Genomic DNA, 10641 nt, shown 5'->3' with positions numbered 1-10641 from the left:
CGCACCATTGCATGGCAGCACAGGATCTGGAACCAGTCTTCTGGTCCTGTGAGAAATTGGAGCCCTCTTTGACCTACTATACCACATTTGACACAGTTGATTTTCTAAGCCCTCTGACCACCAGGGGTCAAGCCCACAACAAGGAAGGGACTCAGAGCTCACCAGGATCTCACAGATGTGCAGACAGGATCAGGCCACCACATGCACAGGAAACGCTTCCAACTGCCTGGCACCTGTGGATGAAAAGAGGATGGTAGGGCGTAGGTTCCGCCATCAGCGGTTAGGGTTGCAGGCTCTGGAATCAGTCTGAGTTCATGTCTTGCTTCCACCACTCAGTAATTGTGGATTCTTTGGTTTCCTAAAGTCTCTAAGCTTTAGTATACGTAGCCATAAAGTGAAGATATTAAAAGTACCCACTTCACTGGATTGCGATGGGGATTAAGTGAGATATGTTCATGAAGTACCTTAGCACATCGCCTAGCACCCAACTTCAGTAATGACCGTTTATTCACTTCCAGAGGCCTTTACATACCAGATGAGCTCTATGGGACCACCTTGCCAGTGGTGGCTTTGGCCAGTAGGAACCATATAAACCATGGCTGTGAGGTAGGGAAGAGGTGAAACATAACCATGTCTTCAGGACTGTTCAACTCAACCAGCCTGAGAAGGGACAGCTTCCTCTAAAATCTGAAATTCAGGGAGGCTGGGTGACTCAGTTGGTTAAGCGTCTGACTTCAGCTCAGATCATGATCTCACAGTTCATGAGTTTGAGCCCCATGTTGGGCTCTGTGCTAACAGCTCAGAGCCTGGAGCCTGTTTCAGATTCTGCATCTCCCTCTGTCTCTTTGCCCCTCCCCTGCTCACACTCTGTCTCTCTTTCTCTCTCTCAAAAGTAAACAAACATTAAACATTTTTAAAAATAATAATAAAATAAATAAATAAAATCTGAAATTCAAATCCTCTCTAATAGCCTGCCAAATGAAACTTATTCTGGAAATTATAATCTTCAACTCATGGCCAGAACTTGGTGGTATATATATGTATTATATGTGTGTATTATAAATCAAGAAACATAACATAGTCACATTTCTATTCCTATTCCCTCAACAAATGTTTACTAGACACGCACTCTGTGCAGTGCTTTCTGCTAGATGTCCCTGCAATGGGACAGTCTCTGTTCTCAAGGAGTTGACAGGCCATGGGGGAGATGGGCAGGCAACAGTAGGTTTGGCAAAGGTTTTCACTAGAAAAAATACAAGCTCAGTAGAAGGGCAATTACTATGGAAGGGAAGATGAGAAGAAGCCTCTCAGAAGAAAGAACTTCTGGGCTATTTTGAAAGATGAGTAAAACACAGTGGGGAGGAAGGCATAGAGGCAAAGGCCATGCCCAGTTCAGGGTCTGCATTTTGTTCTGCTCAGCTGGAGTGCATAGCTGGAGAGGTGACAGGAAGGGCCAAGACCATGCAGGTCCTTAAATACTAAGGAGTATAATGTGACCCACATATACAGAAAACCAGGACTTGGCACTTAATCCCAAAGGTTGAGAGGAACCATTTCACAATTTATAAGCAAGGCAGAACCTAGCCTATTATTAATTTATTCTTTAAGTTATTCACTTTTAAAAAGAGAAACACACAGTATGCAAGCATATAGCACAAAATCAAAAGATCCAAAAGGGTTTAGAGTGGGAAAAATTCATCCTCGCTCCCAGTCCTTTCCCCAAGCCGTGCAGCTCCCTCCCCTTGAGACAAGTCCTGCCACCAGGGTCCTATGGAGCTCCCCAAACAAGGCTCAGTCACTCTCAGCATGTGCAGAAAATGGTGGCAAAGTAAACATGTGATTTTGTAGCCTTTTTTTTTTTTCATGTACTATCTTTTGGAGCTTAATCTCTATTAGTACATTTTCAGTTACCGCATTTTTAATAACCCTGCAGTATTCCAATGAGAGATATTTAGATTGTTTTAGATTAGCATTTCAGAAGGTGCCCGCCCTCAGGCCAGGATCTAGAGAAGGGAAGGGAGCCACAGGTGGGTACCTCTGCCCATCCCATCTTCCTCCTTGGAGGTGGGCACAAGACCAGAGGCGGTCAGCTGTCCTGACCATCCTGGCCAACATGCTAGGCATAGCAGGGGTGGCAGACTAGAAGGAGCTGAGCCTCAGATGATGTGGTTGAGTTATGGCACCGATCAGGGTCTGCTTACCTCCTGAAGTTTTGTTATGTGAGGAAATAGCCCCTATTTATTTAAAACAGTGTAGTTGATTTACCTTTAGCTGACTGCACTCTAAATTAAGAGAGGAGTTTCCTTCCCTCTTCCCTTTCCTTTTTTAATCCTGTTTTTCAAAGATTCCACACAGAGTTAAGGGGACCAATGAGGAAGGCCAGGGACCTAGTTTTATAACTGTATTAATCATATTTTTTATTTTCTGTATTCTGATACTTGGACATCTGGGGATTGCTACCCCTAAAGGGACTGGCCCTCTGAGGGTTAGCCAATTTCTTCTTTTTTTTAATTTTTTAAAATTTTTAATTAAAATATGTTTTTAACGTTTATTTACTTTTGAAAAAGAGAGAACGGGGGAGGGGGAGAGAGAGAGGGAGACACAGAATCCAAAGCAGGCTCCAGGCTCTGAGTTGTCAGCACAGAGCCCGACATGGGGCTTGAATTCACAAATTGTGAGATCACGACCTGAGCCAAAGTCGATGCTTAACCAAATGAGGCACCCAGGCACCCCTGGGTGAATGTGCCTTTCAAAAGGAAGTCAACCATTCTGGGGCCATTCCCCCAAACACCTCTTTTTTTTTTTGTATATGGATTGTTGTTTGCTTCAAATTTTTATTTAAATTCTAGTTAGTCTAGTTATAAATAGTGTTATAGTGGTTTCAAAAGTAGAATTTAGTGATTCATCACTTACATATAACACCCAGGGCTCATCATAACAAGTGCTCTCCTTAATGCCCATCACCCATCTAGCCCATCCCCCACTCACCTCCCTCCATCAACGCTCCATTTCTTCTCTATAGTTAAGAGTCTCTTACGGTTTACTTTCCTCTCTCTCTTTTTTTTTTTTTCCTTCCCATATGTTCATCTTTTTTGTTCCTTAAATTCCACATGAGTGGAATAATATGGTATTTGTCTTTCTCTGTCTGACTTATTTCACTTAGCATAATACATTCTTGCTCCAACCACCTCTGTTATCAGGCCCCACCTGCTCTATCACCCCCAAGCCAGGGACTAGACAACCAGGGCCAGCCCCTATGCCCCCAAGCCCACTGCCATTATTCAAACTATGCAATCCTAAACCTGCTTACCCTGCCTCACCTGTTCCTTCCCATGTGGTTTCCCAAGGAAACCACAATAAAGGCTGCGGCACAGTCTCCCTCTTGTCCCTGGTGCTTTCCTGTGTGGTCCTCATGGCATGGCATGCCTCTATAAGTATAACAAACTATCTTTTCAATGGCAGCTGTCTAATGTTGGCCTTACCATACCTAAAAAGTAATAAAACCTATATTAAAACAATAACCAGGAACTCTTTTCCGTGGATCTTCCAGAAGAGTGGCAAAGTGAAAAAAACAATTGCTAACAACTAGTTTCTTTCTTGCCCTAAATCTCTGAACAGTAAGTTCTTAGAAAACAGGGACTATATTTGAAACAACTCTGTCTCCTCTCTACAGCACAAGAAGTAATGCCTCACATCAAATAATGGCCCAATATGTGTCCTCAGAGAACTCACAGTTCAGGGCAGACAGACATATACTCCAGCAATGACAATTACTCTGTAAATACTCTAATGGAGTCGTGCACAAGATAGAGTGGGACAAAGGAAGAAATAACATCTGAATTTGGTTGGGAAATTCAGGAAGGTTTCATAGAGCATTTGGGTTGGGACTTAGCTGCCGAATAGGACTCAGCCAGGCAACCAAAAGGAGCTCAGTATTAGAGTAGGGAGAGGAGTAAGATAGAAAGCATTCCAGACACAGACATGGTGAAAGAGGAGAGCAAGACACATTCTGGTAACTTCTCTACAAGATGACCATTATCTATTTCTGAGATGGAGGATAAAATTGTCCTTGGTTTTTCTCACAACTCAAATATCTAGCCCCACTGACCTTGGCTACGGCACTCAAAGATTTGCTGAATGACTACTTAGAACTTAAATGGAATTTAACAACTGTGTTCAATATTAGTAATTACTTATTAACACCCAGTACAATTAATACAGTCTTATGTTTAATAATACATGCTGATTACTAAACAGTAAATATTAGCTATTAAATACACATTTAGACTAATCAAACTGCTGGTCAAAATCTCTCCCTTAGACGGAATCCTTTCTTCCTGAATCATTTGGGGACCTTCAAAGACAAGTTTACTCTCTAGAAGTCCATGGTTGACTGTGCTACACCAACTGCCCTCTCCTAAAGGTGCTCCAGATAAAGGTTGGGATGGTTGCCACATGTTTTACTTTCTACTAGATAACTAGGTAACCTGTGCAGTATGAATTTGAATTGGGTCTTTACATCTACACATAGTCACACATACATGATTTCAAGCAAGCAACCAGGCAGTGGGCAAGAAAAGCCAAGTCAACATGAAGGCAAAGGCTCTCTATTATCCTCTGTGGAAACCCAAATCCCAAGATTAAGATTAGGATGGGTGCTCAAGGAGAGGCAATGGAGGCAGGAGAATCTGAAAGGGTAGGGAAGGAACTGGCAGTCTCTCAAGGAGTAGGCATTGGGGTCCTGCTCCCCAGTGCTCAGGGGTGTGGAGTTGGATCTCTGACACCCAACTTCCAGGCCCCACCCAAGATTCCAGGGACAGAAGGAAACAACCCAGAAATCAGACTTGATGTGACTGTCCGGACTGGGCAGTAGCTATTTCAGAAGTAATCTGATGCCTGGAAGGGCCTTCCTGGCATCTTGACGCCACATAAGATCTGGATAAATTTGCATAATCTTGGGGTTTGAAGGAGCCCACCAGCAAGGCAGATGTTGGGGGGGAGGCGGTCTGTATACTTGAATTAATGGAAAACAAAGATATGCAGTATTTCCTGCATATATTAATCTATAGGTTGAAAAATTCCTCCACTACACATTTTCCCCTTGATTCCTCAGGACAGTCAAGCCCAGAAGGTTCTACAGGCATCCACCTGTCTAGGAAAAAGAGTATTTAGGTGCTTATTTTGTAGGTCTACTATCAGACAGTCCAGGAATAAAAGGCCTTCTTCCTTTTCTTTTGTATTCTATTTCCTATTTCCTATTAAGGAAATGAAGAGGCGAAGTACAAAAAGCAAGAGCAGATTCTGTATTGCAGCTGGGGAGGAGACAGGAAGATGATGAATCCACCAGCTCAGGGATCAATCAGGAAGGAGGCATCCAAAATGTCAGTGGGGATTCGAATGACTCAGCATTAGTGTTTCAGCACAGAACAGGCCTCACTGAACTCTTGCCGGATTTGTCCTAAGCAGAGCAAAACCAGATCCCTTTGCATACGCAGGACCCAAAGCTCTTCTTATAGGATGTGCTTCTTATAGATGGAATCTGACTGAGTCTTTGGGGGAATAGCTGCATCAGGCAGTGGGCGCTAAGAGTAGGTGTGCCTCACAGCCCCCAGTGGGTCCAAACTGGGGCTCTGCTTGGTCTCACCTCTATACGGTTACCACCTTTGGTTGTATTCCAGCAGCTTGGGGAAACAGGTGACCAAGTTCCCTTTGCAGGGGAGAACATGACAGAATTCCACTTTCAGGAGGCTTGGACCTGCTTACCCTTCTAGGTTGCTGGACTTCACTTCAAATCCATCTGGTACATGTATGACTAGAACGAAGAGCAGAAGAGAAAGTCTGCTTGCTTCCCTTTTAGAATTCTAATCCCAGAATATGCTTGTTAGAGGTCAGCTATTTAGAGAACTATTTCAGCATAAAAGAGGCCTCACCCCTTGACCCTATTCCCAACTCACATCACATTCCAGCACAAACTGAAAAGCTGAATGAGGGGAACCTTATTCCTGCTCTGGTTTGGAGAATCTCTCCCTCTTCCTCTCCTTGTCACTTCTGCCCATGTAGAGAGATTTAGAAGTGAAAAAAGAAGGGGGCACCTGGGTGGTTCAGTCGGTTAAATGTCTGACTTTGGCTCAGGTCACGATCTCAGTTTGTGGGTTCGAGCCCTACATTGGGCTCTGTGCTGACAGGTAGCTCAGAGCCTAGAGCCTGTTTCAGATTCTGTGTCTCCCTCTCTCTCTGAACCTCCCCTGTTCATGCTGTCTCTCTCTCTCTCTCTCAGAAATATAAACATTAAAAAAAATTTTTTTTAAAAAGAAGTGAGAAAAGAAGAAACTCTTTAAAAAAATCCTCAGCACTTTCCTCCAAAAAATTATAAGAGAAAGAGGTCTGGAACCTGTGACCCATGTTTAAGATCCATATGCTCTGAGGCACCAGGGTGACTCAGTTGGTTGAGCATTCAACTCTTGACTTCCGCTCAGGTTATGATCTCATGGTTCGTGGGACTGAGCTCTGCACCTGGCTCTGTGCTGACAGCAAGGAGCCTGCTCGGGACTCTCTTTCTGCCCCTCCCTTGCTGTCTCTCTCAAAGTAAATAAATAAATAAATAAACATTTTTTAAAAAAGATCCATATGGTCTGAATACTCTATTTGGAATCTTTAGAAAAGGGTTATACCTATGTTTTCCCTTTTTACTTCTTCCCTGCATGCAGTTACCTGGACATACCGGAAGTCCCTATCCTGCCACTCCAGTGTCCCAGACATGACTCTATGCCAGTAATTTCTATGAGGAATCTGTAGCTACTTTCTATACTATCATGTGCCTTCTTCAAGATCTCCTGTTCTCTACAAACTGGACATGAAGCCCTTTTTCTTGGAAGGGGAAGAAGAATGGTCCTTGACTTGCCTCACTGTTGGGAACAGTTTTAAGGGCTAGCATATTCCAGACACTTACAGTTCATTTTAATTCTAATATCCACTCATTCCAGAAAGTGTTTCCTGAAGTTTGTTCCACTAAATAATAGTTTTTCCAAAATGTTTAGTGAATAAAATAGATTAGGTAAAATAATTTTGAAAAATATGTGTATTTTGAAAATCTCTCCCTCTTAGAGATTTATGTTCACTAGTATATTCAAGGTGCTGAGAGGTCATGAGGTTAAGAAATCTGTTCACTTGGCTTTTCAAATATATGTGATTCAATAACCACCTTTTCCACATAAGACCCATTAACATCCACCAACTTCCTTAGGGAAGCCTGTCCTTGGCAGCATAGGAGCATCTGGTTTCCTAATTGTTACAATGAGGCTCAATCAATAACTCTAACCTGTTTCAAGGGAATAATCCAAAATTAAAAAAAAAAAAAGCTCTATATAAGAGAAGTTAATCGCAATGTTGTTTGTAATAGCAAAAACTTGTAAACAACTAAAATATTTTAAAATAGGGATTGAGAAAATATGTAATGGTGCACCGTGTCAGAATACTGTGTAGCCACTAACAATATTTATGAGGAATTCTCAAAAACCTATGAAACTTATCCAACTATACATTAAATATATTCAATTTTTTATAATTATCAATTATACCTCAAAGCTATGGGTTTTGACTGTTTTTTAATGTTTATTTATTTTTGAGAGAGGTAGAGGGACAAAGCATGAGTGGAGAAGGGGCAAAGAGAGAGGGAGACACAGAATCAGAAGCAGGGTCCAAGCTCTGAGCTGTCAGCACAGAGCCTGATGAGGGGCTCAAACATATGAACCCTGAGATCATGACCTGAGCTGAAGCTGGACGTTTAACTGACTGAGCCACCCAGGTGCTCCTACCCCAAAGCTGTTTAAAAAACAGCTGGGGCACCTGGGTGGCTCAGTCAATTAAGTGTCCCACTTCGGCTCAGGTCATGATCTTGCCGTTCCCGAGTTTGAGCCCCATATCGGGCTCACTGCTGACAGTGCAGAGCCTGAAGCCTGTTCCAGATTCTCTGTCTCTGTCTCCGTCTCTGCTCCTCCCCAACTCATGCTCTGTCTCTCCCTCTAAAAAATAGGTAAACATTAAAACTTTTTGAAACACTTAATAAGCAAATAAGTAAAAGCTATGAAAATATAAAGTGTCAGGTGAAACACTTGTATATACAACATGTCCTCAACTACATACTAAACATGCATAGAAAAAAATACATGATTTAAATGTCTTCTGGGTCTGGTAATATTGTATGCTAGAGCTCCTAAAACATTTCTGCTATATAATATCTAAAAACACTTGATATAATAGTTTTAAGGCCTCCTTTTAGGTGACTTGATAAGCCTGTAAGAAAGCAAGGAAAGGCCAGTGAAATTAGGAAGTTGGTCAAGGTAGGGGAATAGTGAGTCTTTAAGTGGCTAAAAACCTTGGAATAGTCTAATAGTCTAGAATGGTAGTTCTGGGCATTGACCCCCAGGGGGCAATTATGAAATGAGTGGGGGCATTTTTGGTGATCACAATTATAAGCCACTGTTGGTATTTGATAGGTGAGGGGTCAAGGATGCTAGATGTCCTGAAAAGTACAGGGCAGTTCCTCACAACAAAGAATCATCCTACACCCCCTCATGATTTTTAAATGAATCTCTGGCCATCAATGTCAATAAGACAGATGCTTGTAATCATTTGAGCCTAGAGCCTAACCCTGTATTATATGATTTTAATACATGCAGAACTTTTCAGGAATTTAACCACTGTGTAAAGGGAAAATGAAACTTTGTTTTATTTAGAAATTTGTCAAGGATTGTTCATCATTTTGGAAAACGACATTGCCACCAGCACTGCCACTATGGTATTCAAGTCACCAATACAACATACACGGATCAGTTCTAGTGTTTACGAATTTGCTGAATCTACATATGGGGGGGTGAGCACTTGATTACTTTGTTATGTTTTCTTGTACGGTGGAATTTAAGCATTTATATATTAAAATAGTTAAAATTTTACTACAAACTAGTTTTCTATTATTTCTTTCTATCACATTTATGGCATTATGTATTGATTGATTTAGGTTGAAGTGATGTGGAATCATGCGGTTGTCTAGAAATTTCATTCCGATGATCTAAAGGAGACATTACAAATTATTTGTTATGGGGGCATTCAGTCTGATGGGATTGAAAATCACTGCAGTATATAATCCCTACAACTTGCTTTTCTCATTTTAACAATAAGACAGAATTTTTGCATATGTAGCTTAGATGTACCAGAGTTTGTGTAAATACTTTTAATGACTTCATAGGTTATTTCCAATTTTGTGATGTTAGAAACAATGAATGTAATAAAATCTTCCCACACACATCTTTGTGCACAGGTGCAAGCATTTCTCAGGGATAGATATTGACAAGTAAAGGTGCTAAATCAAAAGTAGATATCTTTTGGGGCGCCTGGGTGGCTCAGTTGGTTAAGCGTCTGACTTTGGCTCAGGTCATGATCTCGTGGTTTGTGAGTTCAAGCCCCGCGTCAGGCTCTGTGCTGCTGCTTCGGATTCTGTGTCTCCCTCTCTCTGTCCCTCAGACCCCTCTCCCTCAAAAATAAAAAAATATTAAAAAAAATTTTTTTAAAAAGAGTAGATATCTTTTACCTTTTAAAAGGCACTGCCAAATTTCTTTCTAAAACTGCATGCCAACTTACATTCACACCAATATTGGATAAAATAACCTTTCCCCACATGTGTTCCTTCCCAACACTTAACTTTTTCTATCTTTTTAATATTTGTAAATCTTTGGAGATGAAACTGTTTCTCATGTCAAGTTGCATTTTCCTAACACTAGTCAAGTTGATTGAACAACTTTTGAAATGTTTCTGAGCCACTTGACTGCCTTGGTTAATTGAGAATTCATATCTTTTGTCCATTTTTAATTTTTGGTTGACTTGTAGGAGCTCTTCATAGATTCTAACTATGAATTATTTGTTTAACATGTATGTTGGAGATTAACTTTCTCCTATCCCGTTTTCTGTCTTTCAATTTTGGTCATACAGAAGTTAAAATTTTTGATATAGTCAAACTTATCACTGTTTTCCTTTATTGGTTTTGATCTTAAAGAAGGCTTTTCCTAATCTAGATGTCATTTTCAATGGCCACATAATATTCCACTGTATGGATGTACCATGAGTTATGAAATTCTAACTATTGGAAATTTAGTGATGGGCTGGTCCATCCTTTCACTAATATAAACAATGCTGTGAAAAACAACTGAGTGTTCTACTTGATTTGTTTTTAATTTTTAAAAAGTTTATTTATTTTGAAAGAGAGTTTGAGCAGGGGAGGGGCAGAGAGAGAGAGAATCCCAAGCAGGCTGTGTGTGCTGGCAGCTGGCACCAATGAGGGGCTTGAACTCATGAACCATGAAATCATGACCTGAGCCAAAACCAAGAGTCCAACTGCTTAACCAATGGAGGAGCCACCCAGGTGCCCCTCAACTTGATATTTTTAACATAATTTAGGGCCTAGCAAACAGTGCAATAAATGTTTCTAGAGGAGGGAGAGGAGAAAGGCAGGAAGACTTTTCCACCCTACATTCAAGGTATGTTTAAAAATCCAGCCCATGGGGCATCTGGATGACTCAGTTGGTTAAGCCTCTGGCTTCAGCTTATGTCATGATCTCACAGCTCCTGAGTTCAAGCCCCTATCCGGCT

General features: G+C 41.3%; 1 protein-coding gene across 5 annotated transcripts in view; it reads right to left on the bottom strand.

The window, feature by feature from the left end:
• Positions 1-215: 215 nt before the first annotated feature.
• The window catches only part of WBP2NL (WBP2 N-terminal like), a 29326-nt gene continuing 18900 nt past the window's right edge, over positions 216-10641 (bottom strand). For 2 of the 5 annotated variants that reach the window (XM_039236572.1, XM_039236564.1), the window contains exons 7-8: positions 5645-5812; positions 5281-5458 (exon numbers count right to left, since the gene is read on the bottom strand). The gene's annotated coding sequence lies outside the window, so the exon portion shown is untranslated. Of the gene's footprint in view, positions 234-5280; positions 5459-5644; positions 5813-10641 lie in introns of those variants that run through there. The other 3 variants (XM_039236595.1, XM_039236582.1, XM_039236591.1) reach the window with 2 other exon arrangements.

The sequence above is a fragment of the Hyaena hyaena genome, unplaced genomic scaffold (assembly GCF_003009895.1).
Source record: "Hyaena hyaena isolate Hyena2069 unplaced genomic scaffold, ASM300989v1 scaffold_4, whole genome shotgun sequence".
Lineage (NCBI taxonomy): Eukaryota > Metazoa > Chordata > Mammalia > Carnivora > Hyaenidae > Hyaena > Hyaena hyaena.
This window is presented reverse-complemented; position numbering and strand designations above follow the sequence as displayed.